General features: G+C 45.2%; 1 long non-coding RNA gene across 6 annotated transcripts in view; it reads left to right on the forward strand.

Moving 5' to 3' along the window:
• The window catches only part of LOC123392128, a 70,312-nt gene extending 45,223 nt beyond the window's left edge, over positions 1-25,089 (forward strand). For 2 of the 6 annotated variants that reach the window (XR_006606837.1, XR_006606836.1), the window contains exons 8-13: positions 15,004-15,203; positions 15,389-15,542; positions 16,090-18,581; positions 20,544-20,752; positions 21,042-21,126; positions 21,871-24,299. This is a non-coding gene — a long non-coding RNA (uncharacterized LOC123392128). Of the gene's footprint in view, positions 1-15,003; positions 15,204-15,388; positions 15,543-16,089; positions 18,582-20,543; positions 20,753-21,041; positions 21,127-21,870; positions 24,300-24,408 lie in introns of those variants that run through there. The other 4 variants (XR_006606841.1, XR_006606840.1, XR_006606838.1 and 1 more) reach the window with 4 other exon arrangements.
• The last annotated feature ends 686 nt before the right edge of the window (positions 25,090-25,775 follow it).

The following is a 25,775-nucleotide window of genomic DNA, read 5'->3' on the forward strand; positions in this document are numbered from 1 at the left end:
AGCCAGCCAAGTGCCCCCAAACCCTTTTTTAATGACCATGCTCCAGGCTGCCAGTGCTCTGCACCCAGTAGGAAGGCGGTAATATATAAAGAAAGGAATGCCGGGAACGGGCGTCCTCCAAAGGCCATGTGACTGATGACCTGGTGCTCAGGAGATGTATTAAGGGGTGTGATTAGAAGACCAAGATCATAAAACAGAGTCCTACACTAAGGATATTTGTAATCTAGTAGGGGAGCCTGTGCATGGTCTAAAAATATAGCTGAGATTTCAAGACAGTATGTACTAAGACCCAGTTGAAGAATTGAAGAAGGTACAGCCAAGGTTCCCAGCCCGATCAGACCCAACATTCTCTTCTTGTAACAAATAGTTTTATATGGTTCCTTTATTTTCCTGAAATAGAAGCCATGAATAATATAAATGACTCAGCAACTGTATAATGAATTCCTCAACTCTGATATAAAAAAGAAAGAAAAAAATACTAATGGTAATAAAATCATATGAATTTTAATATATAAATGCTCAGGCACATTTACACCGAAAAACGTAATGAAGTAGTCAGATGGAAAATCGCCACTGTTGAGATAGCTACAAATGCAGACTGATGTGGAGATACTGCCCTGGAGACTGAAATTCTGTGAGCAGCATTGCCCTGGATCATGTGTGTTTCCAGAGCTTTGAACAGAGGTGAAGTTCTTAACAAAACAAAGGCAGTCTTCCCTGAATTTTCTCAGAAGTTGAATTCCTACACAACTCAGTGTATTATTAAAACTGTGCAAGCAATACTTGGTGTCTTTGTATAAAGAAGAATTAGGATCTAGACTCAGATTGTGACAAATAGGTTTCTTACTTCTTCGGCTGCCTCGCAGCACCTGAGAAAGCCATGTAACATAAGAACCAAGTCTTCCTTCTACGGGGCTGTCCTCTCCCCTGCAGGCTGTCCAGGACCCACCCAGCCCACAGTTGTCAGTAGTTCTCCCGTCCAGCATCCACCATTGGGACAATCCCCCCGCCCAATCCTATAGGCATTTCCAAAACGCCTAACCTGACCTCCAGTGAGAGCCACTGGTAGAAAAGTTACTGGGGGTAGAGCAGTGCTTCTCAAACTTCAGGGTGCACTGAGATCCCCTGGGGATCTGTGCTAAAATGCAGATTCTGGGTGTCAGGGGTGGGACCTGGGATGCTACATTTCCCAGGTGATGCTCAGAGCAAGGCTAGAGAGCAGGAGAGGAAAAACAGACCGCACAAGGGAAGGGAACACAAACAGGGCCTCAAAAGATAAATGGATGTGGAGCTGATGACATCTCATGAGGCCCCCAGGTGGCTGGAAGGGAGGCACTGGACGGGTCACAGTAGCGAGCACTGACCAAAGCAAGGAAAACAGCCTGGAGCCAACAGTGGCAACACTGCTCTGTGGGCAGGGAGAAAAAAAAAATCAGAACTCCCTCTCAGGGTTGGGCCTGCCAGACCCTGGTGAAGTTCATTTCTTTCAATAAATCCAGCAGCTTCCCCTTTGATAAATACTGTCAAGGCTGGAACATGCGGTGCTAACGAAATATGGTTTTAATTTGGAGCCCGCTGCACTGGTGGTTAAATACTGTGCGTGTGTACACAAAAGCAGACGCACAGCTAAGCCAAGTTAATATGCCTGGGCTGAAAACGGCTAAACCCAGGAGGATTCGGTTATACGCTTTTTGCTGCTCCGAAAGGCAACTGAATCACCGTCATCAATTTTAATGCTCCAAGACTTCTTGGGAACGTGGAGGCTCTTCAAAGTTCAGCCATTTGTGCGTTTGTACCCAGTGCAGAAGCAGCACGCGTCTGTTTTCCTGATACCTTACGCCTGCTTTATTGTCATAGGTTGCTTGACATTCGGAAAATAACACACTGTTTTAATCACCATCTCAATGCTGCATTCAAACTTGATGGTCCAAGAGCTTCGCAGCAAAGGGAGGTGGGGGCGGGATGGAAGGCGGAGTGTGGGGGAAGAGGAAATGAGAATAGGAGTCCGGCAACAGACCGGGCTTGTTCTGGTGGGACTCATTCCCGGGAACACAGACACTTTCAGTGTTTTTGTCAATCTGTGTGTGTCCGTCTTGGAACTGCTCAGCAAGAGAAGGGAACTGGCTGAACGAGTTTCTGTCTGGTCCCAGAGGTGGCCACTGCTGGTAACTGGACCTGCAGCCTGTCCTGAATAATGAAGTCGGCTCCGTCCAGAGTGTAGGTCACAGGAACGGCACCGAGGCAGTTGCTCAGCAAACAGAAGATTATAGCACCTGGTCAGTAATCTTATCAGGGAAACAAACAAAGCTGAGAATGAGGTCAGCGACAGGTGTCCTCAATGCAGTGCGGCGCAGAGAAAGTGCAGAAACCGGGGGTGGGAGAGCAGGAAGGAGGAAGAATCTACCAGAATATCTCTACCCTTCAAAAGACCAGTTCACCAGGAAGGTGAAACTGAGGGAAGTGAGCTGAGTTATTTCATGAAGGAGGAAGGGGTGCTCTGATTACCTGAAAAGGCCAGGAATTCCTCACAGAGGAACGTGGGTATGAAAAGAGCTGATGGGAGTTCTTCTTTCCAGACACGTCTGCCATGTTGCATTTTAAAATTAGTCATAAGTATGTTTTCTTTTTATTATTATATATAACTTTAGTGACAGAAGAAGCCCGAAAGGCTGTGAACAGCGACTTCCAAGTCGGTCACTGGAAATTCTAAGGGAAGACAGCTTGCTGGGAATCTTTAAACTTTGAATATCCACATGTATTTTAATTTTTTGTGTGTGCGGTAAAAATGAGGTATGCTTATGGTAGAAAAGTGTTCGGTACTAAAAAGTGCACACATTTTTGAAAATCAGGGAGAGTGCTCTTAATTACTGGAGGAAGTCTTTCATGAGCTTGGAATGACCAGGTTCTCGTCAGGAGATGCTTAGGAGCAGCCAATGAGGACTGAATGGATTGAGAGATCCCAAGGTATTTTTCAGTGGTGCCTGGGATACCCCAACTTTTCTGGAAGGAGAGACAGATGGGAAGACAAAAGGGAGTATCGTGTCCCCCCCCCCCAGCCCCCATAACAAAGGCTGCTGGATGGTTGGAGCCATGAGGGAGGCTGGTCAGGCGCTATCCAAGCCCAGTGAACATTTGGATCATCGCTGTGCTTGGGATTGTTCATCTTCTTTTTTCCTTGGATTGTGCCCTCACTAGTGGAAGAGATTGAAAGGCAGGCCTGGCAATTTATCTGGAGAAAGAATTCTAAGGGTCTAGAGATTGCCTACCATTAGAAAGGGTGGGGACGGAAGGCTTTGCTCCCAGAGCACTCATCACAGTGATGAAATGCTATAGGGACAAGAGATCAGTGGGCATTTCACCCACACCAAATTTAGCAAGTGGAACAAGCCTCTAATTGGAGGCCTGGATTCCGCATTGAAAGCCACTCTCCACCTGATACCTTTTTAAGATACTGCTGTGGCATCTGAATTTCATGGACTTCACTCATGGCAGGTCCCCAAGCATGCCAGCCATGAAGCAATGATACAGCACAGCACCTGCTTCCAGCAGTCCTGAGCCTATGGGCTAAGAGGGAAAAGAGGCAGCTTTTCTCTTTCCGGCTCCCTACCTCTCTAGCATATAACCTTCTAAACGCCTGACCCCTACCCTCGTCCCAGTCTCTTCCAATAACCATCTTGGTGGGGGTGTCTGTTGTTTCTTTTTTTTTTTTAAGATTTTATTTATTTATTTGACAGACAGAGATCACAAGTAGGCAGAGAAGCAGGCAGAGAGAGGGGGGAAGCAGACTCCCTGCTGAGCAGAGAGCCCAATGTGGTGCTTGATCTCAGGACCCTGAGATCATGACTTGAGCCGAAGGCAGAGGCTTAACCTACTGAGCCACCCAGGTTCCCCGCGTCTGTTGTTTCTGCACCAGCATGTGTCTGCCCTTACAGTGAATAAGAAGCCAGATATTTATCAGGCAGACTGTCCCACCCCCCCTTACTCCCCGATATTTATGGGGGGGCTACCCCTCTCCCTCTCCCATTCTCAGTATGTGAGGGACCGGTGGAACTGACACCCTTCTGAATGTGGGGTGGAGCAGGTGAGCCACCCTTAGGCCAGTCATTTCATCCTATTTCGTGGCCGTGCGATTGTTCCAGAGATAGGCACCGTGGCCCAGGGACCCAGGCAGAACCTGGGAGAGGCAGTGTGATTTTTGTGGCTACTACTGGGAACTAGGCTCTCCCTTTCTCCTCTGTACCATACACCTGAGAGGAGGCAGGACTGTGAGGAGTGCTCCTGCAGTCCCAGGAAGCTGGGATTAATCCTGACCATGCAGGAGGCAGGTCTGAAAGCTGGCAACAGAAACCAAAACCAAAAGAAAAACAAAAAACAAAAGCAGACAACCCACGTTCTGTTGATCCTCTACGAGTCCTAGATCCAGCTCTGTCTGGAACTAGCCCTGCTGTGGAGTTTTAACTTATATGTGTCTATAAATGCTTTTGTTTAGGTCAAAACTGTGGCAGGTTTTCTGTCCCTTGCCATCCGGAGACAGATGTGACCAGGAACTTCTTATTCTTTCTCACTAACCCGTATCAAAACCTGCTCTCCAAAAAGGATTGTCCATTCTAAATTACGAATGACTGATAATGCTTTGAAGTATGGTTCCTTCAGGAGAATTTTCAGTTTTCAGCCTTGGTTCATCAAAATTAATCCCTTTCCGATGTGAAGAGACACGGGAGAGTGTGGCACAAGGAAAGGATAGCCCAGCTTTCCCACCAAACTCAGGATTTTAATGTCCAGTTTTGGCCTTTCTGGTCAGTTCCAACTTCTGACAATGGCAGAGTAAAGCATCTCTGACTAAGCGTTCTGCCAAAGACTATGATAAATTCTGGACCCTAAACAAATATAATAACAAAATATTTTAAGGCCCAGGAGAGCAAACAAAATGGTTTGGTTCTCCATCTCTGGAGAAGATAGGACCCTTGAACAAAGGGAATCACACTGGGTAAGATCTGTACTGAGGAGGTGTTTTCCTCTGACGGTACGAAGCCCTTCCCATCGTGCTTGGAGACAAAGCTCCAGAAGAAGGTGGCGATCCTACTGAGCAGAAGACTCAGAAATTAGGGGTTTGGGGCTTCTGCAGCCGTTTGAAATTGGGAAGGAGGGAATCCCAGAAAGGAGGGAGCCTCAGAGGGAGAGCTTTCAAACTTATGTGGAGACTTCCCACAAGCCCACATTGGCTTACCAATGTGAGTTAAATATAAGGACATTTGTTATCTCACAAGATCCTGGGGGTGGGGTGGACTCCAGAGCTGGTGAGATCAGCAGCTCAAGGATGTCAGCCAGGATGCATGTTCTCTCCTTCCTTGTTCTGCTCTTTGCCACACAGGTTTCATCCTAAGGTTGGTTCCCTTTGGGTTTCAAGAAGGCTGCTCCGGCATAAGGCTATGTGTGTAGAGGTGTTCATATCCAGAGGGAGAAAACAAAAGCAAGAAATTTAAGTCTCTTGCTTAAGTCTAACTCCTCCAGCTTCAGTTGTAGCTTTAAGGGAAAATGTATTTATCTTCAACTCCTGCAGTAAGATTTTTAGAACAGATATGTGGAGGGTACCTTTAAGGCTGAGTTTCTAGTCAGGCTCTGAAGAGGTGCCTCTGATATCAGGGAGGTTCTGGAGTTACAAATCTCAAGAATTTAGAAGTAAATTGCCCATAACAACAGTAAATTATATTTTTGTTTGTGTTACTAAAGAGCAGGCTGATGAGCTAACTGATTGAAACTCTGCCTGATGGGCTGCACCATGGGACTTTCTCTAGGGGCAGACATTTCTCTAGTGCCTCGACATAGAGGCTGATAGGCAGCAAGGGCCATGCTGTTGGAGACTGTTTATAGGCATTTTAGGTGATAGATGGGAATAACCATAGTGACAATAATAGAGCCAATCCGTACACAGCACCTCCTGGAAAATACGGAGGGCTCACACAACAGCAACAACAAAATTCAAAACAGTAATAACGAAACAAAATGGAAGAGAGAACACTGAACTGAAAATCACGTGAAGAGTTTTGATTGAAGCTATCCAAATGGCAATATGCTCTCATATGATTATTCTCAGTCATCCTGTTGTGTAGAGAAATGAGTATGCTAAGTGTGTTTTTCACATGTGAGGGGATTTCCCTTCTAAGCTGGCCTGTCCACTATGGTGCATGACTGTAAGTCACAGAGACTGAGAAAAACAATAACACACACTTGTGATGTTTGTCAAGATGAGGTCACACCTTTCATTCTATGAATTAGTAGGAAAATCACGATGAAAGGGACAAGACTGGGAAGGTGAAAGGGAACACTGGCAAACACAGTTCTACTGTTTACATACTGGCTTTTGTTTTACTTAACGATACCTGAAGAATTGGCTTAACCATCCCAGGGATTACTAAAAATTGGGAATGTTTAGTTCCACGTCCTCTCCTGTCTTAATAATAGATATTGCTGATACTGTCACCCACCTGGTGATCTTAGAGACACACAGCTGCCCAATAACCCCATCCATTCCCCTGGGAATGGGTAAAGGCAGAGGGTGGATATTCAAGAAGTGAAGCCAGCAAAGAACAGCCCAGAGAAATCACTAGAGGACAAGCTCAAGGCCCGGATCGAAAGATGTGGTGAGAGGCTGACATAGAAAACCATCCAGAGAACAGAGGCCTAAAGTCATCCTTGCTGGGAGGATCCTTTTGAAACCATAGGGTTTGGCAAATTAGGAAATAAGGACACAAAGGAAAAAAAATCATGCCAGACTAAGCAAACAGCAGCTGGAACCAAAGAAGCCCAAGGACAGTCCTGAGCACGGAGAAAATACTGCTGGTTAGGCATTGTTCTTCAGAGCCGGACCACACACACACAGGGTCACCGCTGAAAATGAAGGACAATTAGAGTTGGCATGTGTGCATGTCTTTGAGAAGCAGAAATAATGCTTTCTGAACACAGAGACTGATTTTGAAATCTTTCTAATGACAGGGGCACCCGGGTGGCTCAGTTGGCTAAATATCTGAGTCTTGATGTCAGCTCAGGTCATGATCTCAGGGTCCTGAGACTGAGCCCTGTGTCGGGCTCTGCGTTGAGCATTGAGCCTGCTTGAGATCTTCTCTCTCTCCTTCTCCCTCTGCTTCTCCTCACCCCTGCTCACTCTTTCTCAATAAATAGTGAATAATTAAATAAATAAGAATGAAATCTTTCTAGTGACAGCTTTTTCACAAGCTGTGACCCAAACACCCAAACATGATCAAGTTGAAGCCTTGTCTCTTCATCCCTCTTCATCCCGATCCGCTGCCTCTGCTCTCATCAGGGCTCTTGGTGCCTCAGCCCCATGGAGAACCTCCATCTCCTTGCCTGAACTGAGACCCATCTTTACCCATAGAGTGTGGCTTCTTTGTAACTCTTTTAAGTATTCTGCACTCTACACACCCAGGAGGAGGGGTGTGTATAGACTCATTCCTGGGCACCACATCCAAACATTACTATAAAATGGCCGCTCCTCTGAAGTTCTGGTGTTGTTTTCATCCACTGGCCTCCCAGACACTCCCTCTCATTCCCCAAGGACTATACCTCCTGGCTCACGATATTCCCTCACACCCTAGCCCTGCCATCCTCCTAGGAGACGTTCCTATATCCACCAATGACCTAGTAAATACTTTGGCTTCTCAATTCCTGAACCTTCTCCACTACCTACTTCTCCTAAACCTTCTCATCTCTCAAATCTCCCACCATGACTACAACTCCCTCACACGGTATTCTAGCCTATTTATTCACCTGCTCCACACCTCAGTTTACTGAGGCCCTTAGGCCGCCGGCCCCTCTCCTTTTCATTATCCACCAGTCTACTCTTTGTTTCCCTTGAAGCCATGTTAGAGTCCATGGTCCACTCTGTCAGTCACTATCTTGCCAGTACCCTAAACCTTCTGGCCTATTTCGTCTTTTCCTCATACTCACCTGGAAAAGAAATCAGTCCTGAAAAAACTCAACAATACAGCTTCCTCGCATCTCCTCCTAGGCAGCAACGCACAGTTGGGGAAAACCACCCCAGCCTAGCAGGGTCTTCTCAGTCATTAACTCTGTTGACTCTCAACAATCCCCCCACCCCCCGGGAACCCCATTGTCCACCTTCCCTTCATTCTCTGAAATAACCATTTCAAACTTTCTTCTCAAAGCCTTAAGTCCCCATTCATCCCTCACTCCATTTCCCAGAGGAAATAGAAGCCCTCAGGTTGGGAATTACCTCACTTCCGGCCACCTGTGCCTGTGTCCATCCTTTGTTCTTTCCTTCTGATAAGATGGAAGTAATGTCCCTTCTCCTAGAAAGGTCACCTCTCTTCCCCATGCTGCAGATTTCAACTTTCTCAGAAAAGGTATGTTACCAATTATCCTTCCTTTCTGTCTTTGGTTTGCTCCCCTCTCATATATTCTGTTCATCAACATCTAAACATGTCTTAGTCACTCCTATTTTTAAAAAACACCCCATTTCTGGACCCCACATTTTCTTTGTGGCCCTACTCTTTCCCTCTCTTCCCATTCTCACCCAAACTGCGAGTGCTGCATAGTCATCATTGGCCCCAATTCAACACCTGCTTACTCATTAGCCTCCTGCAAGGGCTTCCTCCCCTACTTCTTTATTAAAACCATTTTTATCAAAGTATCTAGTGACCTTCATGCCTCTAAATCTCATGGACACTCCTTAGTTTTCATATTATGTGACCTTTCTGTAGACTTTAACAAAGCTGACCCTTCCTTCTTTTAGGGAAAATTAGCAAGGTTCCTTGGTATCTAGGCCCCTACACTCTTCTTGTTTTTTCTCCCACCTCTCTGCCTATATTTCTCTGTCCCTCTGCCATATTTTCCTCTTCCACTTAACTTTTTTTTTAAAAGATTTTATTTATTTATTTGACAGAGATCACGAGTAGGCAGAGAAGCAGGCAGAGAGAGAGGAGGAAGCAGGCTCCCCGCCGAGCAGAGATCCCGATGTGGGGCTCAATCCCAGGACCCTGGGGTCACGACCTGAGCCGAAGGCAGAGGCTTTAACCCACTGAGCCACCCAGGTGCCCCTTCCACTTGACTTTTAAATGTTGGAACTACTTAGGTTCAACCTCAGATTCTCTTCTTTTCTCACTCTACACTCTGCCTAGGTCATCTTACCACCTTTCATGGCCTCGCCTCTATGCTGAGAGCTCTCAAAGACTTTTCTCCAATCTCCAGAGCCACTCAACTACCTGCTTAATACTTCTGCTTAGATGCCACAAGCACATTTGTTTAAAACTAAACCAACAGCCCTTCCCACCATGCTAGAGGTCTTATATTTTCCTCTCCAGATCCACTCTTCATTGACTTCGTTGACTATAACCTCTGCCTTGTTTGTCTGTGGCTTCCAGTTGGGTGTGACTACTGAGGATCCCTGGTAAGAGACTGGAAACGGGATAGAGGGAGGACAAGGTATTTATTCTCTTAGCTCCCTCTGTAAGGTTGTCACAGGTTGTCTGAGTTCCTTGACTGAAGACCAGTGCTTCTCTTATTGGGACCTTTTTCATATGACCCTCTTCCTGAAGTCTAGGGCACTAACACTTAACTGCTACTAACTTCTAGGTTTTGCCTTCTCTCTTGTGATTTCCTGATACCCCATCTACACCACTGTAAATAATTCCCACTTTGAATTATCCTAATCTGAGCATATAACCCATTTCTTCCTGGTACTCTGATGCAGTAGTTGATACTAAAGTTGGACCAGGAAATAGAGCTTCATAATTGGATTCTGGGGTTGGGTTGATCACGTATGAGGAGTTGAAGGGATAAACTTGTGGGGAATGGGGAGGTTCAAAAGATGGAAATAGACACTGATAGTCTATGCATGCAGTAGTATCTCAATCATTCAGATCATCAATGGTCATAGCATGGGATGAAAGTTAAGTGAAGGACAAGCCATTGGAAGATCTAGATGCTGTGGCATTCAGTTGTTCTATCAAATGTAGTGATTTTAAAGATTGTGGAGTCATCTGCAGTCTATGAGGGCCTACAGTGTTATAGGTTGAAATTCTGTAAATTCTCTGGTGTAACATACAACCCTGGTTGATACAGAATGGCTCACCCTGTCACCTGGAGCCATCAGTGTCAACTGGGAATGTGTTAGAAATGGCAGTTCTTGAATCTCACCCCAGATTTATAGAATCGGACACTGGAGCTGAGCCCTGGGAATTTGTGCTTTCGAAAATGAATTTGATGCACATTAAAGTTTGGGAACCACTGCTGTAAAGCAAAATTTAATGTGCTTATGAATCACCTGGGGACCTTGTTAAGATGCAGGTTGTGATTTGGCAGGTCTAGGACAGGAATGAGATTCTAAAGTGGTTGCAGGTGATGCAAAGGTGTTGTTTAGTCTACGAATTACGCTTTGAGAAGCAAGGCTGTAAGAGTGGAAGGAATCTAGAGGCTCAGGGAGATGGGAATGTTGGAATGAATCAATTACTCCAACAGGTTCAGCTGTCGCCTAATCAAAATGTTCTGTGAGGATGTGAAAAGCATTTCACCAAAGCAGTAAAACAAATCCTTGGTGGGGCGCCTGGGTGGCTCAGTGGGTTAGAGCCTCTGCTTTCAGCTCAGGTCATGATCCCAGGGTCCTGGGATGGAGTCCCACATTGGACTCTCTGCTCAGCAGGGAGCCTGCTTCTCCATCTCTCTCTGCCTGCCTCTCTGCCTACTTGTGATCTCTGTCTGTCAAATAAATAAATGAAATTTAAAAAAAAAATCCTTGGTAAGGGAGGCATCAGAATCCTTGCAGAGCTCTGAGGTATCTCTCTGAAGGTCCAAGGTGGCAGTGCCGATGCCATCATGGAATTGGTTACCCTGGTCTCAGTGGAACCATGAGAGACAAGGTAAATGTGATTACCGTAATAAACCACAGGGATGGAGAGATAGATTGTTTCATTTGCAGGCATCTGTGGCAATGGCAAATTGGTCACTAGATTACCAGAAATGAGATGGAAGGGCAGTTTACTAAATCAGTTCTTCACATATATAAGGAGAAAACGTCTGGTTTTGCTGGGCAAAGATCTAAGTTGCATCCCCATAGTGGGAATACATACCTCTTCTCTAGTTCCCTTAACTAAGCCAGTTGGCAGACCCAGATCCCTCTTAGAAAGGACCCTGCTCCTTCCCCTAGCCTAGTGGGACCAGTGAACATTTATTAGGGTGACTGGGTACCGGGAAAAGAAAACCATCCAGCTTTTTGAGTTTATGCTGATCCCACACCAGAAATGGGGCTGAGTAAGGGCTATGGGAATCAGATGATAAAGCCTTGACATGAATTCCTCTGACAAGGTCCAGTGAGACCACAGGCCAATATAATGCTCCACACTGGAATGTACAATTCCAGGAGATACGCTCAGTAGCTAGTAGAATCCCCATGTTGGTGGAAGGACCAAGGGGAAGCTTCTGGTATGAGCTACTTCCCTGACAAATGATAAGTACATCACCCCAAATAGCAAACCCAAAGCAGTATTTTATTCCTATTTCCACTGGGAAAACCCCAAAGCATCCCTAGTCCAGTTTCCCTCTTACTTTTGAGTCTTTGCATTTCTTCCCAGGATCCTCTCCCCCTCCCTCCCCCTCCCTTCAGGGTCCTCTTCTACTGTGGGTCACTCCCCTTTCTACAACCTTTCTACTCCTCTCAGAGGGGCCTTTGCTTTGCTGGATCTCAGAAACTTGCCTCTCCCCAGAACACTTCTTTGCTCCCAGTTTGTTTGAAAAGAGACTGCTTATATATATATAGAACAGTTGGTTAACTCTCATTATCGGCATAATTTAATCTCTTCTTACAATTAAAAAAAAAAAGAAGTACTTGGGGGCACCTGGGAGGCTCACACAGTTAAGTGTCCAACTCTTGGTGTTGGCTCAGGCCATGATCTCCCGGGTTGTGAGATCGAGCCCGCTGTCAGGCTCTGTGCTCCGCGGGGACTCTGCTTGAAGATTCTGTCCCTCGGTCCCTCCCCACCACGTTAACTCAAGCGCAAGTGTTCTCTTTCTCTCTCAAATAAATAAATCTTTTATTTTTAAAAATCTTTAAAAAATATTTTATTTATTTATTTGACGGAGTGAGAGGTCACAGTAGGCAGAGAGAGAAGGATAAGCAGGCCCCCCACAGAGAGCCCGATGCAGGGCTCGATCCCAGGACCCTGAGATCATGACCTGAGCGGAAGGCAGAGGTTTAACCCACTGAGCCACCCAGGCACCCCAATAAATAAATCTTTTTTAAAAACCCCGAATACTTAAATTACAGAACTGTTGGTTATAAAGCGCTGTGACAATACAGGAGCATATAGACTAAAACTTAATTCTTTTCCCTTCCTCTTCTTTGGGGGTAACCGGTATTAAATTTTCTATTTATTCATATACACACACAAGCTGATATATGGCTTTGTTTATCGTGAACAGAATACTGTACCTACTGTTTTAGGACATGCTTTTCTCACTCCACAGGAATCACAGACCTTATACCATACAGATTCGCCTTATATCTCCTAAAATTAAGCTTCCTATTTGGAGACAATGGTAGATTCACATACAGTTGTAAGCAATAATAGAGATCTCATGTACTTTTGACCTAGTTTCCTCCACTGGTAACACCTTGCTAAATTGTTGTTCAGTAAGTATCCCAACTAGGGTATTAATATTGATACAATCCATCAGGCTCATTCAGATGTCCCCACTTTAACTTGAACTCATCTGTGTGCGCATCTGTGTGTGTGTGTGTGTATGTTGGTTCTAAGCAATTGTATTATCTGTGTAGGTCCCCATATGTACCATCGCAGTCAAGACCCAGAACAGTTTCATCACCTTGAGGATCCCTTGTGTTGCCCTTTATACCCACACCCACTTCCCTCTGCCCCCTTCTTCACCCCTAGTTCTCGACAACCACTCATCCTTTCTCCATTTCTATACTTCCGTTATTCCAGAAATGTATTTATGCAATCATATGGTTTACAAGCTTTTGGAGTTGGCTCTTTCATTCAGCATAACTCTCTGGGGATTCATCCAAGTTGTTTTGTGTACCAACTGTTTATTGCTGAGTACTATTCAATGGCATGGTATGTCATGATGTGTTTAACCCCTCAACCATTGAAGGACATTTGGATTGTTTCTAATTTTTAGCTATGATGAATAAAGTTGTTATCAACAATCATGTACAGTTTTTGCAGAAATATAAGCTTCTATTCCTCTGGGATGAATGCCCAAGAGTATAATTACTGGGTCATATGGTAATTGTACGTTTAAGGAAAATGGGCACACTCATATTCTTCGGGTTTAAGTATAAAATAGAAGAATATTTTAGAAGAGTTAATTGGCACTATTTATCATTTTTAAATGCATATTAATTTTAACTCAATTCTGCTTCTAGGAACCTGGCTTCTAGAAATATTTGTGTTTTTGCTAAAATGTATAATAAGTACCAGGCTGTTCATTTCGGCACTGTTTGCATTGGGAGAAAATTTAGAACAAACAAAATTGCTGTATAATGCTGTACATTATAAATCTTTTTATTTTCTTGCTGTTGAGTTGTGCACACACTGTTATGTTTTAATTCGAAACACCTTCTGTAGGAATTAGAATGTAAGCATTTTTTATAGGATTTTTTTATTATTTGTATTTGTTATGCTGGGTCTAAGTATCATGTTCTTTGCACAAAATAAACACTTGAGTGTTGCTCTTTTATTGATTTTTAGGCAGTTGTATATAGTTCATATTGTGGGTATTAACGCTTTATCTGACCTTTGCAATGTAGAACTTTCATATTTCTGTAAGATCAAAACTGTCACATTTACCTTTCTAGTTTTTTGTCATGTTTTGGAATAGGTTTCCTACCTGCCTCCCTGCTTTTACTCCTATTTTATTAGAGTAATGGTATACATACGAGTTTTAAGTAGCCTCAAGTCCTTTTTGAAAGAGGCAAGGAATACACAGATCCCATAAATAAATGAAAATGTTGTATGAGACATGGGAGATTACTTTTTATCTATTCATAACCGTCATATTTCTTGACAAGTATTTTTCTTGCTGTGCTGTGTATATTTTAAAGGGATGCCGGAAGGAGTAATTATATCATAACTTTAAAGGATTATAAACACCTAAGGGAAAGGTGCTGTTTAAACACGTTGCTAATAATGTGTTTGCACATTTTTCAAACAGCTCAAATTACATTCACGAGTATCAGCAGCATGGCCTCCTCGGAGAAGGACAGAGAATGGGAGGGGGTCAAGAATATTATTCTAGGAGAGATTGTTTAGGCAAGGAAGTAATTTATCTTGCTATGGGCAGAATGAAGAGCTCACCACCCAGTAATTTGTAATTGATCACAATTATGATGCCTAGTGGTGGGGTGTAAAATGAAGGAAAGTATTTGGTCAAAAGATTAGCACAAATATAAGAGTGTTTAGTCAGGTCCAAAATGTAAGCTGGTTTAGCAAGAAGAAAAATGAAGCCGTTCGGAAGAACCCAAAATGAACCAAAGTAAATGAAAATGGAGATTCAGTCCACATGTTGTGGGTTGATGTTTCCTTGGAAGGAGTGGTTGAGAATTTTTGATCCTTAAAGCAACCTCATATTAAAGTAGTTTAACTAATTTAGTCATGTTCGACACTACCACAAAGAAAATAAATTCTATTGGGCTCTACTCTGATGGCTAAAAAGCCAATTCACTGAAATGGAAGGATGTTGAAGGTACTCACATTATGTAATCGGTACAGTATGTCAGTCCCAGTGGTCTGGTTAACCAAATGAAGGCACATTTAGTAAAATTCGGTATAATTTTTTCCTAGAACTACCCTACCTGATTACAGTGAAATAGATTCTACTAATCACAGGCTGCCTAATTTGGAGATTGAGCCTGGTTTGGGGGAACAGAGATGCTTTCATTGTATCATTTGGTTTTCTGTGGCCCATGACGGAAGATGTGTCGGCAAGGCTAACATGGGTCCTTTCTTTATTTAGGAATCTACTTAAGATGATCTTGGGACTTGCTGTGTTCCAGGAAAAGAAAGAGAAGAATAAAGGGTGTGACTTCCCTGAAGTCATGTAGTGAGTTTGTGACACAACTGGACAGCACTGGGGTCTTCAGAAACCCCTTTCCACTGAAGGAAATGGCACGCTTCAAAAGTCTAAGCTCAAGAGGACCTCTGGCCCAATTCCAGGTAACTTGGAGGTTTTCACAGTCTTTCCTACATATAAAGCTACAGTTAATTAATTCCATTGAACAATTGGAGAAGTAAAGAAGGAATCCAGAAACTAGGTTCTGAACTGGAGGTAAGGGCTTTAGTCTTCTTCTTTCTTTCTTTCTTTTTTTTTTTCTAGAGCTGACTTTGATTCTTCATTTCAGATGAAAATCAAGATGTGGCCACCCTGTGGAGAAGCCAGGTCCCCTGCTCCTGCTCCCCCTGACTCTCTCTCTTGCTGGTGGTTCTGTAGTTTGGAGCAATGCACAGTGGGTCAAAGTCCCAGGCAACTCTGAGCTGAGCATCACCAAAGAGAAGGTAAATGTGCCTAATGCTAACTGAGCATATAAAATTGTAACACTTGCAATTTTCTTTAGGTATTTTGGAGCCTGTGACTTTCCCCCCCAAGTCTCACATAGTTTCTTAAGTCCGTGAGAAGCTTAGGCCCGAGGCCCTAACTTGTAGAGGCCGAGGGATGGAGGACCCAGAAAAGAGTGCCATCCCTCTGCTGGGATCTTCTTTCCTGAGCTTCTACAGTCCCCTCACCCCACCCAGGACCCCTGTCAGGTTTGGTGACACTACAAGGAGAGTGACTCTGACTGACTGAAAATGACAAATTAGGGAACTTTGAATCACATGATCTTTTCTTATTCAAAGCCATTTGAAAGCAGATTAACAACTCCGCTGGGTTTTATAGTCCTGCCAAAAACTTTTACCTGGCTTACCCGAAAAGATCAGGCCAGTTTTCTTTCCTCTCCTCTATTATTAACATGATAGTGTGAACATAATGCTATTGAAGCCAGGACTGTAGTGCACATGCGGCATTTCTTTGGCTACTTAACATTGGTTCTGTTCCACCTTCCAGATGACACCTGATTTCGTTTAGGAAATGACCTCCTCCTCGTGTATGCAGTCTTAGTGGGATATCAACCCAGGGGCCTGCTCCCCACCATGGAAGCTCTTGCAGAGACCAGCCCTGAGGGTGGATATTTGGTCTAAGTTTAGCCAATCAGATAGACTCTTCTGGAACTTTGGGCCTTGAACAAGTGACATAAGGACCTCAGGAATCACACCGAGGCCAGGGAGCCATGCCAAACAGACTGAATTGCCTGTTCCTGACCTTCTAGATTCTCCTCAGTTCCTGCCCATGTCTAGGCCTGGCCCTTGACTCTTCGGGTTAGTGAATACCCTATCTTTCAGTACATTCCCATTTGATTCCATTAGCTCAAACTGGTTTGCTTGCAACCAAGAATCCTGGTATAAGATCCCTTCTTGACATACCTCACACATGGGTCTGCAGTCTTTAAGTCTATCCTGTCTGGAGTGTTCTAGCATTGGCTTAAACTAGCTCTTTCCTCCATTGGTGACAGCCTAGAGACCACAGGACTGGATTTCTTTTAGTGGGTACTGATAGAAAATATTCTTCTAGATTTCTAGTCCTTCCAGTTTCTCATTATCAAAACAAGAATTCAAACAAAACTCATCAGAACTTCTCTCCAACAGCTGTCATTAATGTGAGGTCTCCCTTCTCCTGCCCAGGACCACCCGCTCAGGAATCCAGCTCTTTCAGGCAAACATATTGCCGTTTCTCTACCAGAATAGCTAAAATTAAAAAGATGGACCAAACCCAGTGTTTGCAAGGACATGGAGCAACTCCAACTCTAACACATTTTGTTGGTGGGTGTGTAGAATGCTACAATTGCTTGGGAAATCTGTTCAACAATGTTTCATAAAGTTAAATACATACCTATTCTTTGACCCAGCAGTTGCGTTTCTAGGTAGATATTCAAGAAAAAATTAGTCTTCCCAAAAATTTGTACAAGAGTGTTCTTGGCAACTTTATTCGTAATAGCCAGGAACTGGAAACAAGCCAAGTGTCCATCAACAGAAAAATGGATAAAGAAATTGTAGTATCTTCATACAATAGAATACTGAGCACCAGTAGAAAAGAATGACTCATACGGGTGACAATAGGTATGAATCTCAAAAAAATTAGATTGAGCCAAAGAAGCCAGAATCCACATGACTCCATTTATATGAAGCTTGAAACAGGAAGAAACAATTTATGGTAGTAAGAGCAGTGGTTACCTTTGGAGGAATATTGACTAGTAAGAGGCACAGGGAGCCTTCTGAAGTACTGGGATTTATTTAATCTCTGAGGCAGAAACATGGATATATACATCTATAAAAATTCATTAAACTATACAGTTAAGATTTGTATACTCCATTGTGTGTACGTTACACTTCAATAAAAAAGATGAAAAGATAAAATAAGCATGTGATTATATCCTATAATTTAAATATCCACAGTTCTATAATTTAAATATATTTTGTGAATTCTGCGCTCAAATTAGATTTAAATCCCAATCCCATATATGATGTTGAGAACGGTTTGAAAAACTTTTGTATTTTTCCCCTCCGTTCTTTGTTTATATCAAGGCAATAGGAAGCTAATGTATTTCCCCTTCCAGGAGTATTTTTATGTTCAAAGGAAAACCATTGGGAGAAAGTAATAATTAACACAAAGGAATGACTGGCTTAATGGTGGGCCTTCAGGCATCCATAGAGGAGGTATTTCAGGTCAAAGGAGGGTCAAGAATGGGTAGAAACAAGCAACAAACTCCTAATAGACATTTCTGGTGATCCACCGGTGGGGCCAATAGCCTATGGTGTTCTGATCTTTGGCTGGAAAAATCAGCCTACTGGTTTCCAGCAGATAAGAGGAGTTTGTCTCCTGGGGCTGGTCATTTCCTCCAAAGCTGAGGGTGGGGAGATTTTGTGGGCAGCTTTTCCTCCACACTGAGAAGAGAACAGAAAGCAGGAAATAGAAAGGTTAGGATAGAGGATGCAGAAGCGAGGATGAACATGGAAAAGCCCAGGGGCGAGTGAGTGTGGGCTGTGCCCCTGGGGTCAGACAGCAGACACAGCAGGGGCACGGGGAGACAAGGGGAGCCCAGCAGAAAGTAAAATGAAAACAGAGACAGTGCAGGTGAAGGAGACCCCTCTCCGCTTGGCCTCTGCAGCCTGCGCGTCCCCTCTCCCCTCCCGGAACAGCGGGGCACTGGCAAGGGGCCTCCTGGCTCCGCCCTTGCCCTTCCCAAGTTTTCCACCCCCTCCCCCTCCACTGCGCCTGCAGCAGCCCAGGGGTTGTCCTAAAACATCATCTCATCACATTATTCCTCAGCTTAAAGCTACTTAATAGCTCAACATCATCTCTGTTTTCGTGAATAACGGGGGACTGTGTTCAGTGGATTTTATCTATACCGTGGGCCCTGTTCTCCATGGGTTGCTTTCGGAGTTTGGTTCCACGCGGTCAATGAAGGTTGGGAAGCAGACGATCCTCCTCCTGGATCCGAGGTCAGTAGGAGCCTAACACTACCTCCCAGTGTCTACACCTCTCACTTCCCTTCATCCCAACATGCAGGCATCTTATCATCGATTGCAAGAAGGGTGACCACAGTACAATAAGATACTCTACGAGAGAGAGACCATATTCACCTAACTCTTAATACAGCCTATTGTTATAATTGTGCTATGTTATCAGCAGTGAGTGTTAATTTCCTACTGGGCCTAATTTAGAAATTAAACTTTATCAGGGGTGGGTATGTATAAAGAAAACAGCATAGATGGGGTTTGGTTCTATCTGCAGGTTTGGGCATCCATGGGGGACCCAGGAATGTATGCCCCATGGGTGAGGGGGGAGCTGCTGTAATCCTCTTCCTGGCTAGAGCTGTCTAGTTGCCCTTTAAGAATCCTAGGGAAGGTACTGATTGTATTTTCACAAGCCAGCTCCGCGAGAACCTCCGTGAGCGAGTACCTCTCGGTGCCCCAGGGCCCCAGACAGGACTTGATTCCTCCAACTACCTTAACCCTTCCCTGTTGATGGGGGCAGGAAGTTGGCATCACCTAATTGAGGTTTCAATAAAGGGAGTAACCCATTACCTATGACTCTCATCAAGGACGTTGGTTCTGGCAGAGAAAGCCCTCTCTTCTGCTGTCTAAATCCTGGCTACTCTTCAAGAGTCATCTCAAATACCACGTCTATCATGTCCATTCAGGCTCAGAAATGAGGCTTTCTGATATTTTGGCAGCAGTGTGGCTTGTAGGGAGAGGGAAGAGCTTGGGACCAGAAGCTGGCAGGCTTTGGGATGGTGAGTGGGGTGTTTGTGGTCCAAGGTCCAGTCTTTAGGGGCTCCCAGTGAAAAGGCTTAGCTTCTGCAGGCATCAGTCAGTAACCCTGAGGGTCCAGACACCTGCTGGGGCAGAGATGCCGACAGCTCTGGCAGGGGACCAGAGCTGAAATTAAGGATCTCCTCGTCGGGGTGGTTCCAGTTGGCCAGTTGCTTTAGAGCAGGCGTCCACCTGGGGATCCGGAACTGTGATTCAGGGAGAGGGAAGAGAGGCAAGTGTGAGCAAGGCAGGGGGTCTGGGCAAGGGGATCAGAGCCCAGTCCTGCAGACCAAGTCGACCCTCCAGGGAGAGCTCAGAGAAGGTGGCAATGCTATGGATCTCAGGTGTTAAGAGTCCTGGTGGATGCCACAGCGGTGAACTGTCAACAGACCACAAATTCCCACCTGACCAGCTGCCAGTCACCCCGACCAGAGCCCAAGAATGGCTGAGCTTGAGGTCAGAGGGTGTGGTGAGCAGCAGCTGCACCGGGCTCTGGGAGGCAAGGGCTGTGCCTCTTCTGACGTATGCTCTGATCTCCTTCCCCCATCACCGTGATGTTCGCTGGCACCGCTCCTTACTTTGTGATCTCCTCCTGGAAATAACCCCACAGCAGGTAGCAGAGGGCCAGGCACACACAATACATAAGGATAAGGTTGGATCAAATTGCATTTAGCTCATTGGCAGCTCGGGCTTTGGCCTGCACTACGCTGTCCAGCCCAGTCCTTTTCCAGATTTTTTTTTTAAAGATTTTATTTATTTATTTGACAGAGAGTGAGATCACAAGTAGGCGGAGAGGCAGACAGAGAGAGAGAGAGAGAGAAGGAAGCAGGCTCCCCGCTGAGCAGAGAGCCCCTTGCGGGACTCGATCCCAGGACTCTGAGATCATGACCCCAGCCGAATGAAGGCAGAGGCTCAACTCACTGAGCCACCCAGGCACCCTCCAGATTTTTTCCGTATCACGGATCAGGACTCCTCCTCCTCTGTGCGTAGAAAAATGGCACCGCAGTTCCTCTCCATCCTCGGGGTGGGGAGGGGAAGAGCTGGGGCCCGTAGGAAATGGAGGGCAGTGCATCGTGTCCCACCCCCTGCCTTCCTCTGCCCCTCAGCCAAAGTGATCTATTTCTTCTTCCTTTCTGGCCCCGGCATCAGTGGAAAACTGGAGCTGGTTGCCATGGAGACCAACCACCGACTTCAGAGTGCCTGTTTATTAAAGATGAAAGTAATGTATGCCTGGCTGATCTGAGCAGCTGTCAGAGATTCGACTGTTAGCAGAGGAAGTCACTAATTTCGAGGCATAATCACTCATCTAAGAGAGAGGCGGCCCCCCTTCATTTTCCGAGTGGAGCTGGGCCCTGGGGGTAAGGTCTGCCCCCCGGGCGTTTCTTGTCCTTTTCTTCCTTCCTTCCTTGTTCTATTTCTTTCTTTCTTCCTCGTTTATTTTAGGACTAATATGGTAATGGTACTTCTTTTCTCCCTTATTTCCTACTCAAAATATATAGTCTTGCAGTCATGTGATAGACGAATTCAGCTTCGTGGGCGGGCCCAGGAAACCCAAACCCTCTCATGACGTTGTTTCCTTTGGAAAGTGTATTCTGGATTCCAAGCCACCTACTTACAAATAAGGCTGTGTGTTTGTTCATTCAACAGTCTCCGCCAGGTGTGCAAGAGCAGAAGAGGTGGGGGTGAGCCCCGCGGAGAGCAGCCTTGATGGACATCGCGTGCCCTTCGACAGGTGGGAGAAGCAGGCACCTTCCGAGAAGGCAGTAATTAGAAGAGAGGTGGGGGGTCTTGCATCTTTTGGCCAAATGAGCTGTGTGATCTCCAGAAAACAAGTCACTTTCTTTTTGTCTTTTTGCTCTTTTCATTCATGCAGTGATAAAATCTGAGAGTAAATCTGAATCCCAAGATTCACGATTTAGATTCACCAAGTGTTCTCCAAAGCCGACAGAGCAAACTGGGCTGATCACTGCTGGGCTGTAAGGAGTGGCGGTGCCTGCAGGGAGCACTCCAGGAGCCAAGAGGCTGCTGGGAGCTGATCCCCACTGTCTTATCACAGCGTAGCCAACTCGCTCATCCCTTCTGCCCTCAGTTTCCTCATCTGAAAGAGAAGGGAGGAGTAAGCTAATTCTAACTAGTCTTTCACTCCATAGACACTAAAGTGTGGGCTTCCGTGAATAGAAATGGTTCCTAACACTGGACAGCTGAACTGGGGTTAACCCCGGGTCTAGGTCGCTGTTAACGAAGTACAATATCTGTCTCTGGTCAAGGTTGTCTCAGGCCAAGGCAGGTGCTGGTTTCCATCTCTTGGTGTCAGTGTGCAGGCACTTCTGTGGCAGGTCTGGGCAGGAGCCCCTGTCCCATTTCTCTTGAGCTGCCTGGTGTCTAAGAATGAAGATGGAACATGAAGCTAAAGAATGGAAGTGAGTATCATCAGTGCTTTTTAAAAAAATATATATTTTATTAATTTATTTGACAGGAGTGGAGCACAAGCAGGGAAGAGCAGAAGAGAGAAATGGAGAAGCAGACTCCTGCTGAGCAGGGAGCCAGACATGGGCTTGATCCCAGGATCCTGGGATCATGACCTGAGCCGAAGACAGATGCACCCCTCATCAGTGCCTTTAGAACACAGTGCACCCAGAACCCAGATTAGCCTGGGCTCCAGCAAGGCAGCTTCCGGGCAGGCAGGCCTCAGAACTGCCCGCAGCAGTCCCCTGGAAGCTATTACTTCTCACCTGCTCCATACCTCAAGTAGGCAAAACAGCTGTCTCATGTCACTGTGATGCTTCCTCCTTTCCCTGCATTCATCCTGAAAGCATTTTTTCTAAAGGACATGCACAGTCTTAGGTTTGCATGTTTTACTGAAGGAAATTTGAATCCCATTTATGGGATGTCAACATAGGTCATAACTTAACCCTTTTTATAAACACATGTATTTTTTTTAAAAATTTATGCCAATTGTATAAAACAGGAGAGGAAAGGAAGAATACTCATTCATCCATCCATCCATTTAACAATTACTCATGGAAGGTACTTACTATGAGTCAGGTGTATTTATGAGATAAATCAGAGAGTATACATTTATTTTTCTTAAAACCTGCTTTATTGAGGTTTTGTAATTCATATACAAGAAATGCACCCATTTTATGTGTACAGTTTGATGCATTTTGACAATCACAGTCAAGATATGGAACCTTCTTTCCATTACCCCCAGAAAGTTTTTTTTGACTGTTTTGCTGTCAATTCTCTCCTCCTTTCCAACCTCCAAACCCCAGCCAAACCAATGCTGTTATTTTACTTGTGCCTTTCTAGAAAGCCAAATAAGGGACATAACTTGTAGTAGAGAATACAGCTTAAAAAATAAATAGGCATTTGCACTCCCAGCGAGTAAGGCAGAAGCTTTGACATGGGACACATAGACTGTGCTGCTGGAACACATAAGTGGTGTGAGGAGACTTGGAAGCTGAGGTCTGAAGGCCTAATAACAGTGAATCAGGTAAGCAGGAGTAAGAGTAAGGAGTGTTTCAAGCTGTGGGAACATTATACAGCAAGGCCAGGAGGAGAGAGTGTGCCAGACAAGTTTACTGGGACCTGAAAGTTTCCATAGCTCAGGGATGGAGTATGAAGGGGTTACAAGTGGCAAGTCAAGAATCTTTTTTTTTTTTTTAAAGATTTTATTTATTTATTTATTTGACAGACAGAGATCACAAGTAGGCAGAGCAGCAGGCAGAGAGAGAGGAGGAAGCAGGCTCCCTGCTGAGCAGAGAGCCTGATGTGGGGCTCGATCCCAGGACCCTGGGATCATGACCTGAGCCAAAGGCAGAGGCTTTAACCCACTGAGCCACCCAGGTGCCCCCCGCAAGTCAAGAATCTTAAGAGATAAACCCATTCAAGCAAAGAAAGTCCTTATAAGCCTGGTTTGCCTTTATTCCAAGGCAATGGGGAACCATGGAAGGAGGTTAAACAGGAAAGCAAGGGCCTCGGATTTGCCTGTGAGAAGGATCGCTCTTCCTGCATGTGGGAAATACTAAGGGCCAGGCAGGAGCACCTGAATAAGAGGCTGGTGCAGCGATCTGGATGAGAAGTGCTGGCAAGCAGGGCTAGGAAAGTGGCAGGTGGTGGGAACGGAGAGAAATAGATAAATACGGGAGAGATCTGGGAGGCGGAAATGAAGGGAATGAATGACTCATTGGAAGCAGAGACAGTGAGTGAGAAAGGCATTGAGGAGAATTCCTCGGTTTCAAATCGGGGGCCTGTGAGGAAGACGGGGGCATTCACTGAGACAGAGAACCCTGTGGGGGGGCAGGGGTGGAGGGGTGGGCGGAGGAGACAGCGTACTCCACTTTGGATACATCTTGTTGGCGGGCGGGAGAAGGTGGGGGCATCCTGGAAGATGGCATCAGCAGTCAGAGTTGTGAGTCTAGAGCTCGGAGACCCACACTGAGCCCACTCTTCTCCACTCTCTGTAATCTGGCTTCTAGGTTCTTCCATTGAGTTGACCTACTGAAGACTAAAGGATTTATCCTGTCAAGCAGAACACTTTCTTTGTAAGAATAGGATTTGTTTCTTGTGTAGTTAGGTATAGGGAGATTTGTTCCTATGTGATAAACCTTGGAAAAACCGGGGAAAACTGGAAAGTAACTTTCAGCGAGTTTTCTTCTCTCCTCTTTCCCAGTACAACCCCTCAGGCAGCACTGGAGTATCTTTTAGGTGGAGAAAGAGAAATGGAGGGAAGTGAGCACACTAGGACGGCTCAGACCTAAGCTTTCTAATCCCAAATCCCTCAGGAGCCTGGATGTTATCCGTTCCAGGACATGGTGCCGAGAGGTTATATTTGGTGGCATCGCTAAAATGAAGCCCATAGACACGTTTCAATAAATAGAATCTACAAGTGGGTTAAACTGTCAATGAAAACCTTTTCTTTTCCAAACTCCTTTCCTTTTTTTCAAACTGAGCCATATTAAGAAAACTCATTTCAATTTTGTTGTTTGTTTTGTTTTGCTTTGCTTTGTCAAAGAAAAATGGGAAGAACCTAATCGCAGGCGCTGCCGTGGGGGCTGGAAACGGACACAGCGCTCTGCTGGTGGGCGGCGGAGCTCTTCGAGGGAACACCATTTTGTCCCCATTTGAGGCCCAGGGAAGCCATGATCTTTTAAGAAACTCATAGAAATTCCAACTGAGAGAAAATTAGTATGGAATTCTGTAAGCAATTTCCTTCCTTTCTTAGAATTCACAATCTAAAATGCAAGAGCCCAGGGCACCTGGCTGGCTCTGTAGGGGGAGACCGCCACTCTTGATCTCAGGATGGAGTTCAAGCCCTATGCTGGCTGAAGCGATTACTTAAAAATAAAATCTGAAAAAAAAAAAAAGTAAAAGCCCATTCTTTGGCTGTTCTTCTAGAGGTTTGGTGTGAGTGAGCTGGAGATCTGTAGCATGCAGACCAGGCTTGTCCTGGGTTCCTGTCCTTGCCACAGATGGAAGTGAATCACAGATCCCCTGCTCCCAGGTGTGGATACTGTTTCCTCTCATCCCAAGAAGAATTCAGGCAACCTTGATTTCATCGGGCATATGTCATTAGCTTATCAAAGGCTCAAGTGGGACTACTCTGAAGTGATCTGTGCTTAAAAACTACCTCACTGGGGCACCTGGGTGGCTCAGTGGGTTAAACCTTCGGCTCAGGTCATGATCTCAGGGTCCTGGGATCGAGCCCCACATCATGCTCTCTGCTCGGCAAGGAGCCTGCTTCTCCCTCTCTCTCTCTGCCTGCCTCTCTGCCTACTTGTGACCTCTCTCTCTCTCTGTCAAATAAATAAATAAAATCTTTAAAAAAACAAAACAAAAACTACCTCACCGGGGCACCTGGGTGGCTCGGTGGGTTAAAGCCTCTGCCTTTGGCTCAGGTCACGATCCCAGGGTCCTGGGATCGAGCCCTGCATCGGGCTCTCTCCTCAGCAGGAAGCCTGCTTCCTCCTCTCTCTCTCTACCTGCCTCTCTGCCTACTTGTGATCTCTGTCTGTCAAGTAAATAAATAAAATCTTAAAAAAAAAAAAAAAAGATCTACCTCACCCCCAGCCCCCTAGCCAAGAGCATGGAAAGGACCTCTCTGCCACCTGCGTAAAGACCAGGAGTCACCAGCACTCTTGCCTGCCTGCTTGAGAATGCTTACACATTTGCTTATTTGATTCTTTTTTCTCTGCTCTCCCTTGGACTGACATGCATAGCCAGTCCTCATAGTTGTTTATCAGTTCTCCAAGCCTATTTTAAAAGATTTCTGCTTTCATTTAAAATCTAAGTCACATTCTTCTTGCATCCGCTGCTGTATTTCCCGAAGGGGTTGTGTCAAAGGAAATTCAACACCCACTTTCCTCACGATCGGCTCCCCGG

Source organism: Mustela putorius, unplaced genomic scaffold (genome assembly GCF_011764305.1).
Source record: "Mustela putorius furo isolate JIRA1106 unplaced genomic scaffold, ASM1176430v1.1 tig00000450_pilon_pilon_pilon, whole genome shotgun sequence".
NCBI classification, from domain to species: Eukaryota; Metazoa; Chordata; class Mammalia; order Carnivora; family Mustelidae; genus Mustela; species Mustela putorius.